The sequence below is a fragment of the Aotus nancymaae genome, unplaced genomic scaffold (genome assembly GCF_030222135.1).
Source record: "Aotus nancymaae isolate 86718 unplaced genomic scaffold, 86718_ANA_hifiasm-v0.15.2.pri h1tg000033l, whole genome shotgun sequence".
NCBI lineage: Eukaryota > Metazoa > Chordata > Mammalia > Primates > Aotidae > Aotus > Aotus nancymaae.
Genome location: NW_026988447.1, coordinates 20,062,005 through 20,085,003, shown reverse-complemented (window position 1 = coordinate 20,085,003; position 22,999 = coordinate 20,062,005). Strand labels below are relative to the sequence as shown.

Genomic DNA, 22,999 nt, shown 5'->3' with positions numbered 1-22,999 from the left:
ATCACTTAAACCCGGGAGGCGGAGGTTGCAGTGAGCCAAGATTGCACCACTGCAGTCCAACCTGGGTGACAGGGCAAGACTTTGTCTAAAAAAAAAAAAAAATTAAGTTCTAAGCCAGACAAGTAGAACCTAGAAGCAAATTTTTGACAGAAAAAATGTCAAAATGGATTGTATTTTATCCAGAGAAGTAAATCTATTTTTATTATTACTTCCTGACTCTTTAAAAAAAAAAGAAAGAAAATTTGTTATAGCTTTCTGTTAAAATCAGGTATAAAATAATACTGTTGAAACAGAAATTAAAACCAGAAAAGAAAAAAGAAACAAATATCCTGACCACAAAGGAGAATGTAGTTACTGTGATTGAGCTCTACGCATGGCCTCAAGCTTCTTGGCAGTCAAAAGCAAAAGGAAAATACAGCAAGTTATATAATATCAGTGAAAGAAAGCACACAAATGCTTCAAAGGAGAAAACCTTTGTTTCTGGTCATAAATTTTCCAAAAAGCATTCACTGCCAAATTAAACAATAACTGATAACAATTGAGGTCTTAAGGAAGGAGTTGCTTATATTTGTATTTCTTAAAGATTACTATATTTTATCTTGACTGAAATTTATTATTCAATTCTAACTTATGAGAGGTTAATATGTATGCTAGTAATGGTATAATTGTATTGTTGTGGGAAAATACATAAGAACATGAACAATATGTTAAAGTCTTACTTTCTCCCAGTTATTTATAAGCAAACTTTATGTTTTAATCAAAGTCAGATGCCAGTCCCTCGTGGTATCCAATAGAATTGGTTTTCACCTTCAAATCTACTAAGGGATATAAGGAACTGCCACTATCTTCATAAGTAAGCGAGCATTCAAGAAGGACAATAGTGACAATGGGATTTTAATGTAGTTTTGATATTTTACTATAGCCCAAAGCCTTTGCGGGGGCATAGTGGGTTTGTTTCCATTTTAATGCCAAATGAAGGGGAATGGGTTTGTTCTTGTTACATAGAATGAAAGAGTGAAATGTCTCTACAAAAGTGGACATTGATACATGGGGAAAAATTATATAAAAAAATTAAGGAATGAAAGATAAAGGCAGTGAAAGAAAAGACAAAATAAGAACATGTGGATATCAACCAAAGGCTGCCAACAGACACGAAGGACTCAGGAAAGAAATACCAGCAGATTTTCAAGGAAAAGATGAATTTTAGAAAGAAATGAAGAAAATCCTGCTTTAAAAGCAATACTCAAGAACAGTCAGAAAAACAACTTACAGAGACTACAGGAATTCTGGGAGATTCCATGGGTTACTTAGGGTTTAAGGAAAGGTGCATAACCATAGAATATATATCATGTTTCTATTACGTGAGAAGAGGAGTAATTACATTCACATGAGGAAGCCTTGCGAATATTGCTGCCACAGTCAAACAAAGTAAGAAGAAAAGGAATTCTATAGGTGATTCAATACAGAAATAAGGAAAGATAAGACAGAAATGGTGAAAAGCAGCACTGTGGATGGAATGAGCATGAATTTGGAGTTAGACTCACTTGGATGTGAATCTCTTTTTTGCCACTCACTAGTTCTGCAAGAGGAGACAAGTTATAAAACTTCTAGCCTCAGTTTACAGAATTATGAGGAAAGTGAAAAGGAACAGTGCATTCCATAAGGAAGATTACTGATGCGTTTATAGAGCACTGAAGGCAGGGTGGGAGAGACAGAGGAAGGAAGAGAAGAGAAGGAAAAAGATCCCTGGAATCTCTACTTAGGGAGCCTATAAAGAATATAGAGCCAGGGAGGTCCAGGCTGCAGTGAGCCATGATGGCACCACTGCACTCCAGCCTGAGACTTAAGTGAGACCCTATTTCAAAAAAAACAGTAATAAGAAAAAGTGTAGACAGCCAAATAAGATAGAGGAGAAAGCCCATGCTGTTATATACCATTAGAAGTCTTAGAGTAGAAATGACCGTAAGAGATTATTGAACTCAACTCCCATTTTGGAGATAATTAAACTGAAGTTCAAAGTGGTACTAGCTCAAGGTCACACTGCAAGTTTTCAATAGATCTCTTCTCTGGAAAAAGCCTATCATGATTATTTTAGAAAACAAAATTAATGTTAGGCAAGGTTGGGTGGTTTATCTGTGGCCACATATAAGGGATAAGCATCAGCCCTGGATGATCTAAGTGTTCACTATTTGTTATCTGAATTTTTGACCTGCTTTTGGCCTAGTCACTTAAAGACTTTTCCCTAAATTTAATGGATAGTGTTTCATATTCTAATTAAATATAAATATAAAGGATCTATTGAACATTTCATTCATTATAAGACTGCCAAGACTAGGCATGTAGCTCTTTGGAGTAAGTAATTATTACCCCTTTGTTACTTTAACCACTGCCTCTGAAAACAATTTAGCCCAGACATGTCAATTAATACCGGAATCATTAGTTCTTGGCAGCCATAGCTTCTTGATACCTTTTCCTCTATTCTAGCCAAATCCTAGCAGCTATAATCACAGAGATCCTTTTCAATGTTCTATAACTGGGTTGTTATTTTTAAATTGTAGCCAGAAAGAGTTTTCTCAAAGGAAAAAAAAAAAGGTTTCGTAATGAGGAAAATAAATTATGTTCCAGCCAATGAGACATATTGTTGAATGTGTTTATTTGTAGAAAGTATAAGAATATGTATCAGTTCTTTCTTTTATTGTTGCAAACTTTAAGTCACTAAAAAAAGGACTTGGAATATGATTTTAGTTTTTGTTTATTTTTTCATCAGCATATGCAACTAGATAGACTCAGGTTGATTTCATCTTAGGATAATGTTAAAGGTAGTTGGTTTTACTTTTTAACCACATTTCTTGACTTTCTACTTGGTAATCACTGTCGATCTCACATCAATCCACAAACACTAACTAGATGTTTTTAGGCCCTTTCCATCTTTGCAGAGAAGTGTCAGATTTCCCTATCCTCAAGAAGAAGTTCAACATCTAAAGAAGGAGATAATACTTAAACAGTTTGAGGTAATTACCAACACAAGAAAAGATATCATTCTGTCTTATTTAATAAGTAAATTATTACATAAGTTATTTAGTCAGGAAATGCTGAGATAAGAAGAGGGATGTAAGATGATAAGGGAAGACTTACATCACCACCATCATCACCATCACCTTCACAGCCTAGCTTAAATTACATACATTAACTTATTTAATTTTTACAACAACCTGTGAGATAGATCATGCTATCCTCACCTAATTGAAGCTGAGAAAGGTTAAGTGACTTGTCCAGGGTCACAAAAAGTAAGTAACAAATTAGAGATTTGAATCCAGACATTATAGCTTCAGAGTCTAAATGCAAATGAGGCCCAAGAAAAATGAAGTTTTATCTGAGTCTTGAAGAATGAGTAAGATTTCACTAAATTCAAAAGAATTTGGTGGCAAAAGGTATGGAGCAAAAGTAAAAAGGTGAAGAGTCACAGTCTGCCTGGCGTAGAGAAATAGAAGATTGGAAAGATAAGTTGCTACATCTTATTGGTAACCAAGACAAACAAACAAACAAAAAAACACTGAAACTTTTAAGCAAAAAATAGACAAGTCAAAATGACTTTTTCTCTGTTCTATGCTATTTATTTGTAAATATCAGTTTTTGCTATAAAGTTAACACTTGCTCATTTAAAATATACCAACAATATAGAAGAACATATGGTAGAGAATAAAGTTTTAAAAAGATGAATCTGCCAAGAATGTGCAAGATAGATCAAATGACTAGAGGGCTACCCAGCAGACCTTCATAATAAGCCAGATTTGTAGATATAAAGACTTGAACAAGTGGTAATAAGAAGAAAATGATAAATGGGAAATAGTACAAGAGAAGTGTCAGATCTCATCCATGAATGAACCTGAGGGATCAGAAAGAAGATTCATACATGGCTTTGAATTAAACTGGACAAATTGGAATACGATGTTACTCTTGACAGAAATTGGAAAGCTTGTCTTACAAAGATAATGTTGAATCAAGTTGATCATTTCCCTGAAGTCATTGGTTCTCCTACACAAATGACTCTTCATTGTGTAATGTCAGTCTTCAACATTCCAAGTTGATATTTCCCAAAGCTTAGTCCTTGACCCATTTTTCTTCTTTTCCATCCTTTACCCTATAGACAACGTACCATTCTTGTAGCTTCATTGTTCACTTCTGTGTTCATAATTCCTTAGTTCCATATCTATATCTAACGTTAGCCTATTTTCAGAGTCACTATCTACTCTGGTGTGCTAAGGCTGCCACCTGAAGATACATCCGCCATTTTATATTAATACATTCTTGAATAAGTGAAGTAATGGAACACCAAGTGAGGAAGACAACAAGGCACTTCACTGCTAACCCATATGGTCATTAGATCTCGATCATGGCAATACATTGGGAAAAACTATAAGGCATTTAAAATTCACACATGGCCAACCATACTCCAGAATCTCTAGCAGAAGGTCATGAATGTATATGCTTGAAAACCTTCATGGGTCTTTCCATTGTAAAATAAGGGTTGAGAATCACTGACCTGTGATGAGATGATCAGTAGAGCTGCAGCTCAAGGTCTAGAAAAAGCAAGTAAGAACAATCAGAAGTTGGAGTTAGGTTGCAGAACAGAGCTCCGCTCTTGGATGAAACAATCCCAGGAAATATGTAGAGGACACAAAAGATTAGATATGAGTTGCCAAGCCAAATGCAGGGATATTGGACAAAAAGGATCATGAGAAATAGAGGAGGTATTATAGCTTAGAACAACAGCTTTGCAAGTGTGATCCCTAAACTAGCAGTTTCAGCATCACCTGGAAACTTATAAGTCCTGGACTGTACCTGGCCTACTGAATCTAAAACTCTGGTGGTGAGGCCCAGCAATGTGTGTTTTAACAAGTGTTCCAGGTGGTGATGATGTACGCTAATATTCAAGAACCACTGGTCTAGAATCCCTGAGCATGGAAAGGACCTAAGTAAAGAGTAGGATATCCAAAGAGCTCAAATTATTTCCAGGAAAACAGGGAATTCTTACCAATTAACCATGTTCTATGCCACAAAAGAAATTTCATCTAACACTAAAGAATTGATATCCTACAGACCCTATTCCTGACAGCAATTCAGTAAAGTTAAAAATTAATTTTAAAAAATCTGTAAAAAATAAAGTTAAAAACTATAAACCACAATTTAAAATAATTCATTAAGGAGCTAAAAATCAGATTGGAAGTTATAAAATACTTAGAACTGAATGCTGACAAAAATACTACATACCAAATTTGCCCAATGTAAATAAAATGCTTAAAGGGGCAATTATAATCTTAAATACGTACATTAGAAAAGATTAGAATTAAAAATGAAGATTGCAAACATAGATGAACTATACCATTTTCTAAATCTGTAAAAATTAACTCAAGAAGAAATACTAAACCTGAATTGACTTATAAATATAGTTCTGAAAGATGGATCCCAGACCAGAGACAGTATTACTTAGGAACTTGTTAGAAATGCATCTTCTCGGCCGGGCGCGGTGGCTCAAGCCTGTAATCCCAGCACTTTGGGAGGCCGAGGCGGGTGGATCACGAGGTCAAGAGATCGAGACCATCCTGGTCAACATGGTGAAACCCCGTCTCTACTAATACAAAAAAAAATTAGCTGGGCACGGTGGCGCGTGCCTGTAATCCCAGCTACTCAGGAGGCTGAGGCAGGAGAATTGCCTGAACCCAGGAGGCGGAGATTGCGGTGAGCCGAGATCGCGCCATTGCGCTCCAGCCTGGGTATCAAGAGCGAAACTCCGTCTCAAAAAAAAAAAAAAAAAAAAAAAAAAAGAAATGCATCTTCTCAGAGTCCACCCATACCTTCTAAACTAGAAACTTGGGGTGGCAGCCAGCAACCTGTTTTAACAAGTCCTCCAGGTAATTCTGGTGCAGTTAAAACTATAAAGTTCACACTACAAAGAAAGCTACTAAAATCATTTCATCTCCGATTTTCATCTCTGATTAATACCAGAGATCTTGCTTGTAATCATTATGCATGTTTGAATAAGTTTTCATAGACGAAGTTAGTGATAGTCATGATAATGTATGTTGCCTAAAATATTTTGCCCCCACTTTGCATGAAGGTGCTGTAAAATTCTGGCATGCCCGGTAGCCTGCACACTTCACAGTGGCACCCCAGCATCTCGAATTGGTCCTGTGTCCAGCTTTGAATTTAAGGGATACTTGTCTGGACTGTGCCTCTAGAATATTGTCATGTTAGCCTTAGTGATATTTCCAAACAAGTTATGGCCAGAACACCAAAACACAGAGATTTGAGTTTTTTATACCTTTTTGGCACCTGCTTGCTATAAATAAAAGTTGTACATATTTAAGAATTTGCTCTGAAGCTTGCTTTTGTTATAAACTGGTAGTGAGGTGGTCAACAAATGATAAGCCTCCATTAGCTTCTCTTTACGGCTTAGAACCTAAGAGTCATACATGACCAAATTGGTCTAGGCTAGTTCACGTTAAGTGGATGGAGAGAATGGGGAAAGAAAAGTTGGACACAATGAGTATAGACAATTCTTTTAAGAGATTCTGTAAAGAAGACCAGAAAAAAAGGGCTTTAGCTGAAGGGGAAAGCAAAGTCAAGAAAGATTATTGCATTCTTTCCAAGTACTCAATAAGGAATCCTCATATCTTTTTTCTTTTTAAATAAATATTCAACCAACCGTGGTGGCACACGCCTATAATCCCAGCACATTGGGAAGTCAAAGTGGGAGAATCTCTTGATCCCAGGGGTTTAAGACCAGCCTAATCAGCATAGGGAGACCTAATCTTTACAAAAAATGTAAAAATTAGCCAAGTGTGGTATGCACACCTGTAGTCTCAGCTACTCAAGAGGCTGACACAGGAGAATCGCTTGAGCCTGGGAGGTCGAGTACTGCAGTGAGCTGTTTTCACCACTGCACTGCAGCCTGGGCAACAGAGCAAGACCCTGTCTCAAAAAAAAAAAAGGTCTTCCCAGTACATTCAAAGTATAGTCATCCTCCAGTAACTGTGGAGGATTTGTTCTAGGACCCCCATTTGGATACCAAAATCCATACTTATTCAAGTCCCAAAGTCATTTTTCACATCCCATGTACACTGGATTTTTGATCTGTGTTTGGTTGCAAATGTGGAAACTGCAGATAGGGAGGTTCTACTGTACTGACTGTATTTATTGAAAAAAATGCCTGAATAACTGGACCAGTATGCTTCAATTGTATTACCAAAAAAAGAGAGAGAGAGAGAGCTTATGATGCTCAAAAACATTAAGGTGTTTTAAATTAATTCACATTCTTATTCTGCTATGTTCTACATTTGAATGTGCACATATGCAATCTAATTATCATCCCAAAGAGTCTGGTAAATCAGGAAGTATATTTAGACCAATATAATCAGTTTTTAAACGTCTAGAGTTTTAGCCACTGGAAAACAGGGCCGTCTTAGGCCTTCTATTCTACATCTGTTTTTCTGTTCCCTTCTGCAGAATGCCATTCCCCTTCAACCACCACGAACAAACTTTCAACAGCCTTTGTTCTGCAGAGTATTCTGTTTCCACAGCTTCAGGTCACAGGAAGGTTGGATAGGAGAGAAAGATTTTTCTGTTAATGAGTCCTTCTCTTTTCCCAAAGGCTTAATCCTGATTAGAATGCTTAATTTTCTCCTGCAATAAATATGACCCAAGGTTATTTTCCCTGGCAAATTAGCCTGGCACAAATGTTTTATGGCCTGACTTCGAAAATTTTTCTTTTACAATTCCCTACCTGGCAGAATTGTCAAAGTGAAGACCGACTCACACACTCAAATCAGACTGCCTGATTTGGCATTCTGATGAAAAAAGTGAGTCTCTTCAGGTGACACTAGTTGTTATAAGGAACTAACCAAGGGAAGATGACTACTAAATATCTAGAATTCTAGGAAAAAAGGCTCACTCAGTCAAAATAAATTAAATATAGTTACACAAGCACATTCTAAACATTTCTAGCCCACTGCCCAGATGTTTCTGTAAAAACATCTCCAAATTAGTTCCTTTTGGGAATGACAATTTTGAAATGTTAATGAAAAAAACCTCTACTTTTCATCTGATTTAATGACTTGCTCTACTTCTTTAAACAAATAACGTCTTATTCTGCATTTGTTATTTCCCATACATTAAAGTCTCATTTTTAACAATAAAAAAATAAATATTTGAATCCAAGAAGTCATCTCTAAGGAGGTCAAAAATTCTATTGATTTAAAAAATATAGATCTTTGTTGGAAGATAATCATTGGTACGGTGTGAGAATACTTAATACTAGCTTACATTTACCTAACCTTTGTTTCTTAAAGGCCCCTCACATTCATTATCATATATGATTGTCACAAGAAATGTAGGAGACAGGGAAAGGCAGGTAAAATCATTGCCATTTTGCAGATGAGGAAACTGAGGGTCAGAAATTTAAAGGACTTGCTCAGGTTCCCACAGCCAATGAGTGCCCAAGGCAAAACCCAATTATTGGACTCCAATCTCCAAACCCAATGGTTCTTTCACGACATCACTTAATATCCTATTTGAGTATCTAAGCAGAAGACAGTAGATCTCCCAATACTGTTCCTTTCTGAGGGGTTATATACCAATCTTTGCCACTGATTTAGTGATTGAATTCCAGACTGGCCTAACTGAGAGGGCTATCATAAGGACCACAGCATTTTTATTTTTTTAAATGCACAAATAAGTTAATGATTCTAACATAATAAAGAGTTTAAAGATTTAGAAGTGATTAAAAGAAATATTTCTAGTCAATGCCATAATGTTAAACAATTTTTAAAAATCTCTATCTAATATTAATTCATCAACAATAGAAGGAAAAAAGCATATGTTTGGTAGGAAGGAGACCATGCAAGAGTCTAATAAAGTAATAGCATTTGCTATACAGAGCTTACAAATCTTTCAGTTTAAAGTGACAGACTAAACATATATTACTTCTTATTCCTTTCCAAACCCCATTTGAAAACATGAAAAAGATATATTTTAAAGAATAAATCACTAACAGCACTGGAAACAAGAAAAAGTATAACCAGTAGACCAGAAATCTTGAGGAAATAAAAAGCAGATGGTATCAGACTGATGGAAAATTCAAGGCAGAGAAAACTACAACACACAATAGGTGTGGGAATGACCTCTGTGAATGAGACTCTGTTAGAGAGAAACTGCAAGCTCTAAATATACAATATGGGTGAGGCAAAGTGGATGATGAAATCAGCAGGAAAATAAATTGAAGAAATACCTATAGAACAACTGAGCCAGTTGTGTTCCTGTTTCTCCCTGTCTATGGATATCTTTTGGCTGGACTATTTATTCACTTCTAGAGACTCTAGCTGGGCAGGACTCCCAAAGTAAGGCAAGAAACAGAAGCACAGCACACTCTGAGGTAACTCCAGACATCCACAACTGGCACATGCACACACACACACACGCACACACACTCTCTGTCTCTCTCACACACACACACATACACACACACACATCAAAGAAGCAGAGTTCCAGTTGAAGATACTCCATTTATAATTATTAGAGCTAATGAGACAGTTTCCTGAGGGATCAAGATACAAGGTAAGTATACGAAAATAATGGCATTACTCTAAAACAACAATAACCCATTATATGCAATAAAATTGCGTATTTATAATAATTAAAATTTATATATATAATATATTTAAGATTAATCAAATGAGAGGTGTAAGAAAATTATTAAATATTTTTGGAAAATTTTTTTGTAAAAAAATCCTAATAAATATCAAAATGCATTATTCCTTTGAGTATAGGAAGATTCCATTGGTAAAGATACTGATTTTGACCAAGCTGACATCTATAAATTCATGCAATTCAGATGAAAATCCAAACTATTTACAATGGAACTTGAAAAGTTGATTCTGAAGTTTACTTGGAATAGTACATCTGACCCCCCACTTTTAAAAAGTGCTTAAAAATAAAAAAAAGAATTTGCTCTAACAAATATTAAAACTATAATGCCATGCTAATTAAAACAGAATCCATGTTACAAAATATAGCTATAGAGATGTACACATGGATATCAAAACAGATATACATACACACAAACACACACACCCTTCCAGGATATGTCCAGTATCAACAATGGTGAAGGAAATCTATGAAACAGGACATAAATGAAGCCTTTACCCTTGCACCCTCAGTGTGTCAGGATCAACCAGAGTAACCCCTAGAGCCTGGAAGTCAATGAGTGTGCAAATTAAGAACATTGAAATGCACTGTGGAGTATCCATAAAGACCAAATGTCTGTAATATTACATATAAATCTAATAGTAATAATGTGTTTACGGGTGAACATCTAGTTATTTCTTTTTTTTTTTTTTTTTTTGACACGGAGTCTCGCTCTGTCGCCAGGCTGGAGTGCAGTGGCGCGATCTCGGCTCACTGCAGCCTCCGCCTCCCAGGTTCAAGCAATTCTCCTGCCTCAGCCTCCTGAGTAGCTGGGACTACAGGCGCACGCCACCACACCCAGTTAATTTTTGTATTTTTAGTAGAGATGGGGTTTCACCATATTGGCCGGGGTGGTCTCGATCTCTTGACCTCATGATCCACCCGCCTCGGCCTCCCAAAGTGCTGGGATTACAGGCGTGAGTCACCAACATCTAGTTATTTCTAATGAGGGGTCACAGTGTGCTTTCTTCAGGCACACATGAATTTTGACCCCATATCAGGACCTAAGAAAACACTTGCCTTAACACTACTGAATTTGAGAGCATCTAATTTTTAGTTGTGGGAGATTGCCGTGAGCATTGCAGGATGGTTAGCAACATGCCTGGCCTTGTTTTTATAAGTAAATCAGGTCATCTCTTTCTCTTATTCAAAACCCTTCAATGACTTTCCATGAATTTACAATAAATCTAAGCTCTCTACTGGTGCTGTGGCTGCCACCCAAATCTTCAATTCCTAATGTGAGTAGAACTGCACCCCCCCACCCCACTCACAGCTATGACAACCAAAAATGTCCCCTTGGCATAAAATTGCCTGCAGTTGAGCACCAATGCTATGAACATTTGAAAGATAAAATACATTCAATAGTGCACATTGCCACATTGCAATGTTGGTAACAGAAATCTCAGACTGGCCCTCTATATAGCCAGACATTCTTATATTATACCCTAGTCGATCACTCCTATTCTCCTGGAGTCTAGGACTAGTGACAATTATTTCACTCCTTTTTCTCAAACTTCCATCAATTCCTCTTCAATCCTCATTTTCAACTAGTGACTTTACCTCCTAATTCACTATGAAAACAGAAGTGATCTGAAAATACCCTCCTCATTGTTCTACCACAAAATCCACCAGTATTTGTGCCAGTACCTCTATATTCAACTTTTCCTCCTGTTACAATGACCAATCCCTCCCTGTTCCTACATAAGGCCAGAACATTTACTTGTGTTATAAAGCCCTTTTCCAGAAGCCAGCTGAAAGGTTAGTTCCTGCAAGTATAGACCATTGTTCTGTATCTTCAATTTCTCTCTCTCTCTCTACCCTGAATTATTCCCATCAAAATACAAACATGCTGTCATACAGCTCCCTTCTCTGCTCCCTTTATTGCAGTTTCCTCCAAAGGACTGTCTCCATTATTCACTGTCTGCATTTGATTAATACCCATTCTCTGAGCCATCTGCTTTCTTTCCTACTAATGAACCCACACGTGTCAAAGTCATCAAGACCTTCATCTTGCCTAACTGCTGAGAGTCCCCACCAATTTCTCAGCAGCATGTGCCATAATTGGTCACTTTTTTCTTTAAACACTGTCTTCCCATGTTTTCTGGGACACTGCATCCTCCAGTTCTCATCTCACATTAGTAGCTATTTCTTTGATGTTTCCTCTCCCATCTCTTCCTCCTTCAGATCTCTTTCTGATCTCTAAGAGCTAGTGGCCCAGGCTGTGTCCTCAGCTTCCTCTCCTCACTACCACACTCTTCCTAGATGACCTGATTCAGTTTCATGGCTTTCAATAACACAGATGATGCCCCTCCCACCAAAAAAAAATACCTCTATCCAGGACAGTTCCTCTGCTGTTCAGACCCGTATGTCCAATTACCAATCACATATCTCCACTTAGATGTCTAAATTTGAAATCAGTATTTCAAACTTAGCATATATAAAGCTGAATCCTTGATGTAGCTCTTGCCTCCCCTAATGCTCTATGTCTCAAGAATGAGAATATCCACCTACTTGCTCCATCCCAAGACTTAGAAGTCATCCCTAACTCTTCATTACCTACATTCAATCCATGGGCAGCTCCTTAGCTCCGCCTCTAAGTTCATCCATGATCTTACCACATTTCATAATCTCTATCACTACTATTCTAGTCAGAGTCCTTATCTTTCCACTTAAAGTCCTGCAATGAGTCAGAGTGACATTTTTATACATACTAGATTATCTTTTCCCCTTATCCAAAACTCTCCAATGCTTCCCTCCAATTTACAATAAAATCCAAATTCTTTACCGCACTATGGCTGCCACAGAATGCACCAACTACAGGGATTGTAATTAACCAAAGGTCCCTGCCTCTCCGGACACTCTGATTCAACACTGTGTTTACACCAAAAGTCACATTTTCCACCAACTGCTCCCAGCCAGTGACTAATACTAAATCAAACTAATTTCTGGAATCACAAGACTCTTCTGATGGCCAACCAGAACTCAAGGAAGCATTGATGACCTTGCTGCACCTTCCTCACACTGCTTGGCAGTCCACACACTTCTACTCAATCTTCCTCTCTTCTTTGCCTGGGGCAGACTTACATCACAGTATCACAGTCTCGTGGCTCTCTTAGCCTTTGCTAGATTCTCCTTATTTTCTGTCATCCAGGTATTCACTTCATAAAATCCTTCCATTTTTAATCTCATCTTCACATCTGATGCTTGAAGAGCCCACACCAACATGCACATCCACAAGGCTCTGTGTGATCTTCTTCCTGTCTTGTCCATCTTGTCTTTATTTCTCTCTTCCTTACAAATACTACTCTATCGGCACTGCCCTGCATTTGTCCTTTGCCAAGTGGTTTTTCCCAGGCCCTTTGTGCGTGCTGATCTCTGTCCTGGAATGCTCTACTCTTAACCCTCGAATGATTTACTCCCTCTTTCATTCAGGTCTCAGCTCAAATACCACACTACAGAGAGACATTTCTAGATCATTCTTTTAAAAGAATTCCCATCCTATCAGAATCCTTACCTACCCTGATTTACATTTCTCACAGCATTTATCACTAACTAAAATTTTGTTTTATATGTATATTTTGTCCAGTTGTCAGTCATCTGTCTCCTCCTCCAGAATATAAGCTTCATAAAGGCAAACGTACTCTTCTTGCCTGCTACCCCACTGCCTGGCCTACAGAAGTTCAATAAAATAAAATTAAGTTTGTGAAATCAGTGATTTGGAAGCTATAGTCATACAATGATAATTAACACACACATTAATTTCATAGCCTTTAGTAATCCTATTTGCCACTATCCAAAGTATATATTCCTTGAGTTCATGCCCTTTGCAGGGATATGGATGAAGCTGGAAACCAACATTCTCAGCAAACTAACACAGGAACAAAAAACCAAACACCACATGTTCTCACTTATAAGTGGGAGTTGAACAATGAGAACACATGGACACAGGTAGGGAAACATCACACACCGGGGCCTGTCATAGGGAAGGGACAAGGAGAGGGAGAGCATTAGGACAAATACTTAATGCTTACTGGGCTTAAAACCTAGATGACAGGCTAATAGGTGCAGCAAACCACCATGGCACATGTATACCGATGCAACAAACCTGCATGTTCTGCACATGTATCTCAGAACTTAAAGTAAAATTTTAAAAAATAAAATAAAATAAATAATTTTTACATCTATATTCCTTTTTTTTTAATGTAGGAAAGGGCCATAACTTTATTTGTATTTTTGTATTTCCTCTTGTACAAAACCATCAAAACAGGAACAAGGGATGAAAATCTGTTCAAACCCCATGTTCTCAGGGATATTCCAGAGAGCTTTTGAAGCTGAGTATGTGGCTTCAAATCCAACATTAAGTCTCACCCCCTGGCCTGAGGTCTTCACGGATTGGTGGCTTGAGCCCTGCAATTAATTATAATTCCTTGCCCACCTTGATGTAAGGCAGGAAAGCAGATTGAAACGCTCCACACTGATGGGCAAAGGGAATCACAGCCCATAGATGTACTACAACTTCTGTGTTACAGGAGCAGAACTTGAAGCTGCTTCCAAGGCTCTGGATAGACACTTGCCCACAGGGCTAGAGCGACCTGTGGAGTTGTGAATAGCAGAACAGACTGGTACTGTCACAGTCCACTCATACCACACCTTCCTGGAATTGCTGCATCACCAGAAATGCACACAGATGGTCTGGCTTTCACACACCATTATGAGCTGCTTAACAGAGAAGAGGATGGGAAACCATGACAACATCCTAAGAGAGTGAGTCTCTGGACAGATACTCAGAGTGATGTCCTGATAAAGCAGTCTCAAAGTAGCCTGCAAAGCCATGCAGTACTGTGTCTCCACGGGAGACTCCAAGGTGCAATAGCTGTTGTTGTCAATCACAGGATTTCTGTTGGGATGGCTTGAAGGTAGAACAGTGCTGGGGTGCAGAGAGCTGGTGGAAGTTGTGCAGCCACACCACATAAGGCATCTCAAACTGGGCTACAGAATCACGGTCTTTCTCCCTACAGGCTCAGACCTCATTGTACAACTTGGGGAGGAGCTGGGAGCCGGGAAGGAAGTGTACTCCCCAAGGATGCTCATGCCATCATCTTTTAGGAAGTGCTGGGCTCCATTCAGGCACTCAGGGGATAATTCACTGTCAGCAAATGAGCGACAAAGCGGGCGGATCACGAGATCAGGAGATCGAGACCATCCTGGCTAACATGGTGAAACCCCTTGTCTACTAAAAATACAAAAACTTAGCCGGGAGTGGTGGCATGTTCCTGTAGTCCCAGCTACTCGGGATGCTGAGGCAGGAGAATCACTTGAACTCAAGAGGTGGAGGTTGCAGTAAGCTGAGATCGCACCACTGCACTCTAGCCTGGGCAACAGAGTGAGACTCCATCTCAAAAAAAAAGTCTATATTCTTAAATTAACTCTACCTTATTCCAGTTGTAGCACTATTATAATAATGTTCCATTTTAAAACTCTGTTATTATACCCTAGTAATGCAACTTATAGATTATCATTGAGTGTGAAGAATTCTGATATCTGGTATCTGTCAACAAAGTGTCTGGAAGTCCAATATCTTTGAAGGATGGGAATCTTCCATCTATCTGCTATTAAGCAACTACATTTGTATTTCTGAATGAATTGAGAATGCTGGAGAGGATAAAGGTAACACCTTTTGGATTGGTCCTTTATTTTAAAGAACATTGTTAATGAGAAGAAATATGCAAAAGCATTTTGTCAGGTTTGTCACTGAGCACCTACCCTATTGTTTTAGAATAGCTCTAAGGTAAGTGAGAGCCTTTAAAAAAATACATAGCTCTCAAACTTAATGTTGACTCTTTGGGGAAAGTAGGATCTCATTACAGTGACTCACCTTATGATGCACTTTTCAGAGAAGTGGTGAGGAAATGAGATATGTCTATACCTGTCCTACCTTTCTTACAGGAATAGTATGAAACTTTAAAAATGTTGGCTATAAATGTATTTTTAAAAATTAAGTGATCTAAATGCAAAATACTATAAAAAATTCAGTTTATACTCTGGAATATTCTTTTTATTTTAATTATACTTTAAGTTCTGGGGTACATGTGCAGAACGTGCAGGTTTGTTACATAGATATACACATGCCATGGTGGTTTGCTGCATCCATCCCACCATCATCTACATTAGGCATTTCTCCTAATGGTAGCCCTCCCCAATGCCCCTACCCCCTGCTATCCCTTCCCTACCCTCCCTCACCCGCTGATAGGCCCTGGTGTGTGATGTTCCCCTCCCAATGTCCATGTGTTCTCATTGTTCAACACCCACTTATGACTGAAAACATGCGGTCTTTGGTTTTCTGTTCTTGTGTCAATTTGCTGAGAATGATGGTTTCCAGCTTCATCCATGTCCCTGCAAAGGACATGAACTCATCCTTTTTTATGGCTGCATAGTATTCCATGGTGTATATGTGCCACATTTTCTTTATCCAGTCTATCATTGATGGGCATTTGGATTAGTTCCAAGTCTTTACTGTTGTAAACAGTGCCACAATAAATATATATGTGCATGTGTCTTATAATTGAATGTTTTATAATCCTTTGGGTATATACTCAGTAATGGGATTAATTGCTGAGTCAAACAGTGTTTCTAGTTCTAGATCCTTGAGGATTTGTCATGCTGTCTTCCACAGTGGTTGAACTAATTTATATTCCCACCAACAGTGTAAAAGCATTCCTGTTTCTCCACATCCTACAGCATCTGTCTCCTGATTTTTGATGATCACTATTCTAAGTAGCATGATATGGTATCTCAATGTGGTTTTGATTTGCGTTTTCTAATGACCAGTGATAATGAGCTTTTTTTTATATGTTAGTTAGCTGCATAAATGTCTTCTTTTGAGAAGTGTCTGTTCATATCCTTTGCCCACTTTTTGATGGGGTTGTTTTTTTCTTGTAAATTGGTTTAAGTTCTTTGTAGATTCTGGTTTAATAACCAGATCTGCCCTTTGTCAGATGGGTAGATCGCAAAATTTTTTTTCCATTCTGTTTGTTGCCAGTTCACTCTAATGATAGTCTCTTTTGCTGTGCAGAAGCTCTTAAGTTTAATTAGATTCCATTTGTCTATTTTGGCTTTTGTTGCCACTGCTTTTGGTGTTGTTTCTTAACTTTTTTTTTTTTTTTTGACGGAGTCTTGCTCTGTCACAAGGCTGGAGCACAGTTGCACTCTCTCGGCTCACTGCAACCTCCACCTCCCAGGTTCAAGTGATTCTCCTGCCTCAGCCTCCTGAGTAGCTGGGACTACAGGCATGCACCACCATGACCAGCTAATTTTTGTATTTTTAGTAGAGATGGGGTTTCACCATCTCTAGGATGGTCTCAATCTCTTTACTTCATGATCCACCCACCTCAGCCTCCCAAAGTTCTGGGATTACAGTCATGAGCCACTGCACCCAGTCCATACCCTGGAATATTCTATCCTAAGGCAGCCAGCATGCTATACATGGCTTTTAAAATCTGTGGGACCAAAGACTATACCTATAATATTTTTTTACATTATAAAATCCATATAAGGAAAACAAAAAAGAGAACATAATTTAACAATAAGTAATCTAGAAGAGAGATAATGGATATAGTGTAACCCCTAAAGAGATACTTATCTCAGTCAGCCAAATCTGAAGATAGCCCACTAATGAAGTGAGTCAGGTTGTGATCAAAGAATGAGAGTGTTTCTGAAAAGGAATTGGGAGGGTATTCTGATCAGAGCTAGTGGAATATGTGAAGGCTTAGTGGGAAGAGAGGGTGAAACTTGCATGAAACTTGTCAAATATATTTTTCTGACTCAACTCGAAGAGCATGCAGGCTCAAGGGTGAGACTTACCTATATCAAATAATAAATACAAATAGTAGAATTTCTTTTTTTTTTTTGTTTTAGGCACCAAGATTTTTATTTACCCACATTCCTGCTTTCTTTTAACATTATAAACATTATAGGCCAAATTATTATCTTCTTGATCCAGAGTTGTGATAGAAACCATCTGGTTACAAAGTGGTGGCAGGTCTATGCCTGCTTTTATGTTTTTCTGTCTTCTCTTAACCTCTGACTGTCACTTTTCTGTTCTTTCTCAGTTGCCCCTTAACAGTCTATTCTAACCCCTGTAAAACAGGGACTAAAAGTACTAACCTCATTGTTATGAGGTTTAAAGGAAGGCCCAGAACTAAGTCAGGCTCTGAGGAAAATTCAAACAGCAGATCCTCTTTGCCCTTTAATATAGCTCCTTCTCATCTGCCATGCACTGAGAAGCCATTGAACCTGTAAACCAAGCAGACAGGTCTAAGTCCACTGACCAGGTGAAGGCCTAGATGGCAAAATGTATGGGCTTTGCGACTCCACTACTGACTTTGAGGCTAAGGAAGAACTTACTAAGTAAGCAGTTCCAAGACCACTGAGCTCATGGTTCCCTGTGGCTGGTACCTCCATCATGACCGAGGCTTGAGGAGGGACCTCTCGGTTCTCACTGCCTCCCCTGGAACCATATGAGGGCTGCAGCAGAGACCATTGAGTGACTGGCCCCAGAGAGTTGATGGGGGACACTGACAAACCAATCACAAAGTTGGTGCCATTTGTTCTTAGGGAGGAGAGGCAGGCCTGGGCAAGGACAGCAGCTGGAAGGCAAAGCACAGACCTGGCTCTCAGTAGCGGTAGTGATCCAGCTTAAAGGGGCCATTACGGGACATGCCCAGGTACTGGGCCTACTTCTCAGTCAGCTTGGTCAACTCAATGCTCAGCTTGCCCAGGTGGGCATCAGCCACTGCCTCATCCAGCTTTTTGGGCAGGAAGTGAACCCCAACAGGGTACTCGTCTGGGTGGGTCCACATCTCAATCTGTGCCATCGCCTGGTTGGTGAAGGAGTTACTCATCACGAAGCTGAGGTGGCCTACGGCACAACCCAAGTTGACCAGCCGACCCTCAGCCAGCAGGATGATGTGGCGCCCATTCTTCAGCTGGTACTGGTCCACCTGTGGCTTGATGTTCACCTTCTCTACAGCGTTCTCATTGAGCCACTTGACATAATCTCCAAGTCAAAGTGTCCAATGTTACACATGATGGCATCATCCTTCATCTGTTCAAAGTGCTGACCAAGGATGATGTCAACACAGCCTATGGTGGTGACAAAGATGTTGCCCTCCTGACAGGTCTCATCCATGGTGGTCACCTCATAGCCCTCCATGGCAGCCTACAGTGCATTGATGGGGTTAGTCTTGGTGATGATGACACAGGCCCTGAAACCCTGCAGGGCCTGGGCACAGCCCTTGCCCACATCGCCATAGCCTGCTACCACCACTACCTTGCTGGCAATCATCATGTCTGTGGCCAGCTTGATGCCATCTATGAGGGACTCCCGGCAGTCATAGAGGTTGTCAAACTTGTTCTTGGTGACGGAATCATTGACATTGATGGCAGGCACCTTCAGGATCCCACTGGCCTTCATCTTGTAGAGGTTGTGGACCCCAGTCATGGTCTCCTCGGAGATGCCTCAGATGCCAGGCAGGTGCTGCGGGCACTTGGTGTGCATGCGGTTGGTGAGGTCGACCCCGTCGTCCAGAATCATGTTGAGGGGCCTGTCCTTGAAGTTCAGCATCTGCTCAGTGCACCACAGGTATACCTCATTGGTTTTACCCTTCCAGGCATACACTGGAATGCCAGCATTGGCAATGGCAGCCGCTGCATGGTCCTGGGTGGAGAAGATGTTGCAGCTGGACCACCACAACTCAGCACCCAGGGTGACAAGGGTCTTAATGAAGACGGCTGTCTCCACTGTCATGTGCAAGCAGCCAGCAATGTGGGTGCCCTTCAGTGGCTTGGAGGCCAAGTACCACTCATGCAAGCGCATCAGGCCCAGCATCTCATTCTCCACAATATCCAGGGCCTTGCATCCCCAGGCAGCCAGGTCAATGTCAGCGACTTTGTAGGGCAGTTTGTCAGACATGCTGGTGTCACTGGTGATGGGCACGGGCGAAGGGGGCTGGGCCTCAGTCAGGGGACAGGCACTGAGCAGGCCATGCCCTACAGGGAAACAAGTAGAATCTCAACTTGCAATGCTGATGGAGAGAGGAGACCACCAGACGTTTTAGTTTAATGCAGTTCAGGGTAGAAGAAAGTGAATATCCTTGCAAGGTTCTGGAATGGGGTATAGATACAAGCAAGCCATTACAGTCTACAGTCTGAATGTTGGTGTCTCCCCAGAATTCATATGTTGAAATTCTAAACCAAAGTGATGGTATTAGAAGAGTGGCCTTTTGGGAGGTGATTAGGTCATGAGAGTGGACTGCTCATGAATGGAATTAGCATCCTTATAAAAGAGGCCCAAAGTAGCTTGGCTGTCCCTTCCACCATATGAGGACACAGAGAAAAGGCGCCATCTGTGAACCAGGAACCAAACGCCCCACCAGACACCAATTCTGCCGGTGCCTTCATCATGAACTTCCCAGCCTCTAGAACTATGAAAAATAAATTTCTGTTTTTACAAGCCACCTAGTTTATGGTACTTCGTGAGAGCAATCCAAAGGGACTAAGAAGCTACCAACATAGTGGCTCTGTGAATCCTGGAACCAGCTTTGAATAAAGATAGAAAGAGGGAATGGGAATTTAATCTTTCATATGAACTCTCAAGTTAGTTCCTATGAGGTATTAAGGATAAAGAAAATAAATGTTCTGGAGAAACACTACCACCGTCAGAACTTAAAAAAAAAAATAAAAAAAGAATGTCCCCAATGAATAAAGCAGGTTAGGGCTCAAAATAAAAGCGTTTAGAATTTTGTTTAAAACAATATCTAAAATTTAAGTATCTTCAATAATTTTGTTTAAAACAATGTCTAAAATTTTAGAATCTTCAAGGCATGATACTTTTTCAGTATCTTCAAGGCATGATTTTTTTAAGTCTCATTCAGACAGAAATTACAAACTATAGCATGAGTAAACCTTACCTATAGTGACTAACGTAAATATAGTATCACTAAAATGATGAGTAATAACACATAACCACATCCTCAAGACTCACCCATATCAGCATTTCCTAATGTGATTTAACTGCAATGCAGAATACTTTAGGACTTATAAAATGTTGATGAAACACCAACCTAGAAGATAATACGCACACTTGATTAACGGAGAGCAAACAATAAATGCTTCAGGAAAATATCAAAATTGAATTCATAGTTTGAGAAGAAATAAACATTGAATATAATCACAAATACATTAAGTAGAAAAATGTTCTTATATTTTAGAGATACATAATGAAGTACTTAGGGGTGAATGTGATAATGTCTATAACTTTTACAGTACTTCCACAGAAATATATACCTTCATGAAGCACGTAAAGCAAACTGTGAACGTTTTTTAATTCTTTCAAGCCCAAAGGGCAATGCAGAAGGCAGCCAGTTGGAACACAGCTACAGAGCCCAGAGTATAGTGGTATGTACAAAATTGTCTGAAAAATGTCATTTCAAGCCATAGAGAACAAGTGTAGGTTAAATTATTAAGGGCTGAATTATGTCCTTCAAAAGATATATATTTGATTCCTAACCCCCAGTACCTCAGAGTGTGACCATACTTGGAAATAGGGCCTTTAAAGGGGTAAGTGAGGTAAAATGAGGACAGAAATGGGCCCTATTCAATATGACTGTGTCCTTCAAAGAAGAGGAGTTTAGGACACAGACACTCGAAGGATGGACCTGCATGCTCACAGAGAAGAGACCATGTGAGGACACAGGAAGAAGACAACCATCTGCAAGGCATGGAGAAAGATCTCAGAAGAAACCAAACTTGCTGACACCTTTGTCTTGGACTTCTAGCCTTCAGAACTGTGAGACAATCAATATCTGTTATTTAAGCCACCTAGTCTTTGGTGTTTTGTTACAGCAGCCTAATTAGCATACTAATACAGACATCCTCCCAAATATATTCAGTCAGAGAGCTGTAGACAAACATCCTTGAGATTGCATCTAATCTATCCATCATTCTTTAAGCAAGGCTACCTCTCAGTCTTCCAACTGAAGGATAAAAAATAATACCTGAGAAGAATACTGGGTGTCCATGGAAGATGGCTGGATTGCCACAGATGGTACAGTAAGAACAGAATTCTGAAATCTTGACTCAAAATTCTCTACAGCATAAAACCCATCTATTCCAGAACTGTAGTCTTTAAGCCTTGGTTGACAATTAATGATGAAAAAAAATTGTAAGTCTTTCCTACAGAACACACTCTGCATTAGACATTATTTAAACTTACATTACTTAAAATTACATTAAGAGCTGAAAGTGTCAATTATTGCTTTTCTAAAATTTTTTAAATTTTTTTTATTTTTTGAGACAGCGTCTTGCTCTTTCAGCCAGGCTTGAGTGAAGTGGTGCATTCATGGCTCACTGCAGCCTCAAACACCTAAGCTTAAGCAAACCTTCCTCCTCAGCCTCCCCAGTAGCTGGAACCATATGTGCATGCCACCACACCCAGCTAATTTTTAAATTTTTTATAGAGACAGGGTCTCTCTATGTTTTCCAGGCTAGTCTCCAACTACTGGGCTCCCAAAGCTCTAGGATTACAGGCACGAGCCACCATGCCTGGCAATTAATTGCTTTTTAAACTCAAAATTTAGCTAAGGTAATGGAAAACCTTCAAATTTTAAAAATATAAATTAGAAATTAGGAAAAAAAAAAACACTGCTTCAAACTTTACCTCACAATTTTATTGCTTTCTTTTTCACCTCCATATAAAAATATAATTAGAATTGCTTGCTAAGCCAGTTTCTTTTCCAGAACTTACCAAGAAGTCTTGAAAAAGCCTAATACAGCACATGCTAACAATAGATGGTGTTGATTTTTCTTCCACAAATAGAAAAACTAAAAATAGAATTACCATATGACCTAGCAATCCCTACTTCTGGGTATTTACCCAAAGATTTGAAATCAGTTTGTCAAAGCGATGTCTGCATTCCCATGTTCATTGCAGCACTATTCACAATAGCCAAATAATGGAACCAACCAAAGGGTCCATCAACATATAAATGAATAAAGAAGATGTGGTATATAAACATAAAGAAATATTATTCAACTTTTACAAATAAAATAGCCAGGCACGGTGGCTCACACCTGTAATCCCAGCACTTTGGGAGGCTGAGACAGGCAGATCGCTTGAGGTCAGGCGTTCCAGACCAGCCTGGCCAACATGGTGAAACCCCATCTCTACTAAAAGTTACAAAAATTTGTCAAGCATGGTGGT

General features: G+C 39.2%; 1 pseudogene; it reads right to left on the bottom strand.

Annotated features, from left to right (window-relative positions):
• Positions 1 to 18,413: 18,413 nt before the first annotated feature.
• LOC105718343 (adenosylhomocysteinase-like) lies at positions 18,414 to 19,711 on the bottom strand (annotated as a pseudogene).
• Positions 19,712 to 22,999: the final 3,288 nt, after the last annotated feature.